This window comes from Rhincodon typus, chromosome 11, assembly GCF_021869965.1.
Source record: "Rhincodon typus isolate 14 chromosome 11, sRhiTyp1.1, whole genome shotgun sequence".
NCBI lineage: Eukaryota > Metazoa > Chordata > Chondrichthyes > Orectolobiformes > Rhincodontidae > Rhincodon > Rhincodon typus.
Genome location: NC_063342.1, coordinates 62,312,366 through 62,318,822, shown reverse-complemented (window position 1 = coordinate 62,318,822; position 6,457 = coordinate 62,312,366). Strand labels below are relative to the sequence as shown.

The following is a 6,457-nucleotide window of genomic DNA, read 5'->3' as shown; positions in this document are numbered from 1 at the left end:
GGAAAGGTGGTCAGTTATCGTCACTCCAAGGAACTTGATGCTCTCTCAACCTCAGTTCCATTGATGTAGATTGGGGCATCTTCTCCTTTCTTTCTGAAGTTGATGATCAGTTCTTTAGTTTTGCCGACATTGAGAGACAGATTGTTTTCATTGCACCACGTGACCAAGCCCTCTGTCTCCCTTCTGTATTTTGATTCGTTGTTGGTTAGATATCTATCCCACTATGGTGGTGTCATCAGTGAACTTGTAGATGGCGTCCATTCGGAATTTGGCAACACAGGTGTGCAAGAAGTACAGTAGGGGGCTGAGGATGCATCCTTAGGGGGCTGCAGTGTTGAGTGCTATTGTGGAGGAGGTGCAGTTATCTATCCTCACTGATTGCAGCCTAAGGGTCAGAAAGCTGAGGATCCAGTTGCAAAGGTGGAGCCGAGACCAAGGTCTTAGAGTTTTAGGTCAGCCTGGTGGGGATTATGGTGTTGAAGACAGAGCTGTAGTCAACGAGCAGGAGTCTGATGTAGGTGTCTTTGTTGTCCAGATGTTCTAGGGATGAGTGCAGGGCTAGGGATATGGCATCCTCTGTGGATCTGTTGTGTCTGTGGGCAAACTGTAAGGATTGAGGTAGGTCGGGAGATTGGAGTTGATGTGGGCCATGACCAGCATCTTGAAGCACTTCATAATTATTGAAGTCAGAGCCACTGGGCGGTAGTCATTAAGGCACACAGCATGTGTTTTCTTGGGTACGGGAATGGTGGTGGTCTTCTTGAAACTGGTGGGAGCTTCAGCTTGTAGGACGGAGAGGTTGAAGATGTCGGTGAATACCTCCGCCAGTTGGTCCGCACAGGATCTCAGTGCTGAGCTCGTGACACCGTCTGGGCTCATCGCTTGCCTCAGGTTGACTCCCAGGAAGACTGATCTGATTTCTGAAGTGGTGACGGAGGGAACAGGTGTGTCTGGGGCTTTCGGGGCCGGCGTTGCCACGCTGCTGGTATTCTGCTCAAACCGAGCATGGAAATCATTGAGCATGTCAGGGAGAGATGTGTCATTGTCCACTATCTTACACTGTTTCATTTTGTATCCCGTAATGCCGTTTAGGCCTTGCCATAGACAGTGGGAGTCTGTTTGGTAGGTCTGGGCCTCTAAGGTGGTCCAGTATTGCCTTCTGGCCTCCCTGATGGCTTTGTGGAGGTCACATCTGGATTTTCTCTATTCGTCCTGGTCACCCAACTTGAACGCTGCACGCCTGGTCTTCAGTAGGGCGTGGATTTCCTGGTTCATCCAAGGTTTATGGTTGGGGAACACATGGGTTGACTTCTTTGGTTCACAGTCCTCCAAACATTTGCTAATGAAGTCAGTGACGGTGGTGGCGTACTCGTCTAGATTTTCCACTGAACACTTAAACACGGTCCAGTCCACCGAGTCCAACATGTCCTGGAGACAGTCTTCCGCTGCCTCGGACCAGCACTGTACTTCTTTTTGTGAAGGACTCTCCCATTTCAGCTTCTGCTTGGAAGCTGAGACAACTAGATTAGGGAATTCAGGATATAATCCAGACAAGATATTCCTCAGGAGTATATTTTCTTCAGACTCTAAGCTTCGCTCTGAAAATATAAACTTATTTCTGGATACGCTTTAATTAAAAATATATCTGTCATAATGACACAAAATCACTACTCCTAGTAATTAGTGAGGAAACTAGAGATGTTAGGGTTATTCTCCTGAGAGAAGGAGATGGCTCAAGTGGTATTTAATAGAGGTTTCCAAAATCATGAACGGCTCTGTTAGAATACATTGAAAGAAACTATTTGCACTGGCAAGTGCGTCAGTTAAATGATACAGATTTAAGATAATTGGTAAAAGAAGCAAGGAACATCTGATGAGGAATTCTGTTGTGCCAGAAATTGCTACAAGCTGGAATACTCTACCTTGAAAAGTCACGGAATCTGATTCAATAATAACTTTCAAAAGGGAATTGGAAATATTCTGGAAAGGGAAACCTTTCCAGAGCTGTGGAGTAAAGACTAATTGGTTGAGGTCTCATTCTGCCTAGTAAGGGTCTACGTTTACAGCCATAACTTTGGGTAACACTAAGAGGTAGAGACAGAGATTTGTTGTATTTACCTATTTATCGCAAATTGTTTCAGAAGTGAAATAAAACAATTGTCAGCACCAATGACATGGGCGGCAGTGGTTAGCACTGATGCCTCACAGCACCAGGGACCCGGTGACTGAGTGTGTGGAGTTTATACATTCTCCCCGTGTCTGTGCGCGTGTCTACCGGGTGCTCTGGTTTCCTCCCACAGTCCAAAGATGTGCATGTTAGATGGATTGGAAATGCTAAATTACCCATAGTGTTCAGGGATGTATAGGTTAGGTGTATTAGCCATGGGAAATGCAAGGTTATAGGGCAGGGGGACGGGCCTAGGTCAGAGTGGGATGCTTGAGGGCTGAATGGCCTGTTTCCATCCTATAGGGATTCTATGTATGACTTCAACAAAGATCCAACATCCTTTTTGATTGACTCTTTGACACAGAATTTGCCTGTGACATATAATCCTATCTTCCATACATCCCACTCCCCATCCATCACCAACCCAGAGCATTTAGTAGATTACATTATAAATAAAAGTTAGGGGATGAGGGCCAAAACAACTCAATTTACTCTGCCTTACTTCAAAAATCTCAATTGTTGTGTTAATATAAATAGTATTGTGACCACATTTAAAATAAGGTTCTCAAAACAGACCTACAAAGAAGATTCAGCACTAATAGTTTCGAATGGATTTTGCTATAACTTGCTCAATTAGGATTATTTGTTGTACAATCAAACAATTTTCAATGAGTTTAAAATGGAGAAGGTGTTTATTAATTGAGTGGCAAGGGAATCAAGGAACTCATTTGGCATTACAAAACAAAAGGATGAAACTAAAACAGTTAAGTGAGCAAAGGACTGAAGGATGGCTTGTAATGCACTGCTGTCAATTTAGGGTTTCCTATGTTATAATTAGGAATCATTACAATTTCCAATCGAGCTTTTCTTTAGGGAACAATGTATAATGACACTAAGTAATATAAAGAATATCCTTTGTGTTTCAGGATAGCATAATTTGATTCTTTTGGGTGATGAGTTGCATTGTGTCTTCCTCCCTGTGATAAAGTATGAATGCTTGCCTCTGCCCTCATTAGAAGTACTTCACTGGCTCTAATGCTTTGGAAAGAATAAATGCAAATCTTTCTTTCCCTCCATTGTCTGGTTACATCCCTGGGCCCACGGGTGGATTTTATTTGAATTTTCATTCAAATGTCATCCAAGGACCTCCAGGGCAGCACAGCGGCAAGCACTACTGCCTCACCGCGCAAGTGACTTGGGTTCGATTCCACCCTCGGGTGACTGCCTGTGTGGAGTTTGCACATTCTCCCCATGTCTGCGTGGTTTTCCTCCGGGTGCTCTGGTTTCCTCCCACAGTCCAAAGATGTGCAGGCTAGGTGGATTGGTCATGCTAACTTGCCCATAATGTTCAGGGATGTGTAGATTAGGTGGGTTTGTAGGGTTAATCAGTCTGGGTGGGATGCTCTGAGGGTCGGTGTGTACTTGTTGGGCCAAAGGGCCTGTTCCCACACTGTAGGGATGCTATGGTGATATATTCCAGTGCTTGTAGCAGCCCAATCTCTTTAACGCAACATGGTCCAATAAATTGTGCAGCATTGAGATGAAATATCACTGCCATTGGTTGTATAGCCCAGCCACAACCAAACAGTTGCAGAACTGGTATTGTATATTTATGTGGGCATGTGCCAACATCAGGAAGACCTGTGACTAAAAATATGAGAGGCGTTAAGACAGTTTTCTTTGGAGCACTGATGCTATGTAATCAGCCCTGTGATGAAACATATTCCAATCATCAGGACCCAAAATTCATTTGTCTAATGCAAGAGATTCTTCTGCAATATAAACACATATAGGATTAGAATTAGAAAGACGTTGTTTTCATATTGTGCCATTCACATCCTCCAATCACCTCAAAAGAACCTCACCATCAATGAACTGCAACCAAAGTGAAATCACAGTTGACCTATAAACACCACATGGAGTGAATTGGAAAAGTGAGGTGTCCCTCCAGATTCTGGACCAACAATCCTCCCTTATCCAGAACCACCAAGAAGTAACTAAATTTGTTATCCATTTCATTGGTCCTGTGACACCTTACAGTATGAAACTTGTCTGCAGTTCATAAAGGGCTGCACAGCAATTAGTTGCTTGCAAACTGTTTTGAAATTGATTTTGCATTGCTGTTACAGTGCTGATATGAATTGATTACACTTAAACCTAAAGCTCTGAAATTCCCTACCTAAACTTTACCCTCTCTGACCTCCTTTCGGGTGCTCCCTAAAATCTGTTTGACCAAGAGGTTTAATGTTTGCTCACACTTTGTCAAACTTTGATTTGATATGATTTATTACTTCTACCACAGTACAATAAAAAGTGTTGTCTTACATGCCGTACAGGTAGATCGTACTATACAAGTGCATCAGGGTAACAGAACAGACTGCAGGATACAGTGTTACCATGGCAAAGAGAGATCAACATTAACATTTAAGAGATTCATTCAAAAGTCTGATAATAGCGGGGAAGAAGCTGTTCTTGAATCTGTTTGCACATGTTCAAACTTTTATATCTGCTGGACAGAAGAGTGTGGAAGAGAGTATAACCAGAGTGGGAGGGATCTTTGATTATGTTGGTTGCTTTCTTGATGCAGGGGAAGCATAGATGGAGTCAATGGATGGGAGGCTGGTTTGCATGATGGGCTCAGCTGTTCACCACTCTCTGTAATTTCTTGTGGTCTTGGGAAGAGCAATTGCTGTACCACTCTATGATGAATCCAGATAGGATGCTTTCTATGCTGTATCTATTAAAAAAATTGTAAGAGGCCTTATGGATGTGCCAAATTTCCTTAGCCTCCTGAGGAATTAGAGGCATTGTGGTGCTTTCTTGACTGTCACATCAATGTGGATGGACCAGGACAGATTGTTGGTGATGGTGAACCTCCTGTGAAGTTATTCAAATATTATTCAAATTCACTTTGTTATTTTTGGCTTACAGTTATCATTTAACCTGTCCTGGTTAGATCAAGTAACCCAACACCCTGCTGTAAAACAGTGAGAATTCTGCATGTTTCACATACCATGGTCAAGTCAGATTTCCGCACTGGATTTCAGATTGAATGTAAATATTCTCCGCAGGATTCTGCAGTTACAGAACACATGGACCTTTAGAAAGGAGACTGGGCTTTGGATATACGCCAGTGCTTCCTTATAATGTGCTCCTGGCTCCTCTAAAATTGACTAACAGAAAATTCCCTGAGCGGTTTAGTATGCGGGGGAAGGAAGTCACCTTCTCAGCAAAGATACAAACCCTTTAGGAACCTACTTTTTTTTCAAAAGAAAAATATTTCAATGGAACTATTTCAATGGAAATATTTCAATGGCGGCAGGGATTTGCAACACAAGTATAAAGTTGCTCCGCCAGAACTGAAGAAGACGGTCACTGAAGGACAGCAGAAAGAGCCCATCACAGCATCATTCCCAATTCGAATCGATGAGAGTGTTTTCGTGGTCTCTATCCGCCTCAGCGATAAGGCGATCATCGAGATTTTAAATGATTTCATGTTCGAATTACTTTTAAAGAGAAATGCACCGCTCCATGTTATTAGGACCGAAACATGAATGAACAGTCCGCCCGCAGAGAGTGGAAAAATAAACTCATACGTGGGAAATGTGTAGTTAGATGATCAGAACAATCCCGTCTCTTGTTTGTACATTTCTGGCTGAAACCAAGTGTGTTTCTGTGTTGGGTTGGTGTATGTGCGCCCCTGGCCGTGTCCCGTGTTTTGAGTGTGTGCGCCTGGCCTTGTCCAGTGTGCTGGTTATGTCCTCTGTCATGTGCATATGTACCGGGCTCTGATAGTCTCTTTGTCCGAATGTATGTGTATGTGTGTACACACAATCGATTCTGAAGAAGTCATACAAAACGCGATATGTCACCTCTACAGATGCTGCCAGAGCTCTAGTTTCTCCAGCATTCTCTGTTTGTGTCAGATTTCTAACAGCCGCAGCATTTTGCTTTCATTGAAGTGTCTAATTCAATGCCATTTCGCCTCTAGGACTGCCACAATGTGTGCTTGTATATATTTGGTTGTGTCCTGTGTATGTATGTGTATGTTTTGTGTGTGTCTGGTTGTGTTTGTATTCTTGGTTAAGTCGTGTGTGTGTGTGTCTGTGTGTGTGTGTGTGTGTGTCTGTGTGTGCGCGTGAACTCGGCTGTGCCAGAGATTCTGGCTGTGTCGAAGCTTGTGTGTGTATATATGTGCCTGGCAGTGCTGTCCTGTGTGTGTCTCTGTCTGGGTCTGGGTGTGTATATGCGCCTGGCAGTGCTGTCCTGTGTGTGTCTCTGTCTGGGTCT

At 43.4% G+C, this 6,457-nt stretch overlaps 1 protein-coding gene across 1 annotated transcript in view; it reads right to left on the bottom strand.

Annotated features, from left to right (window-relative positions):
* The window catches only part of LOC109939071 (adhesion G-protein coupled receptor G4-like), a 72,814-nt gene that overhangs the window by 65,158 nt on the left and 1,199 nt on the right, over positions 1 to 6,457 (bottom strand). The window lies entirely within an intron of this gene.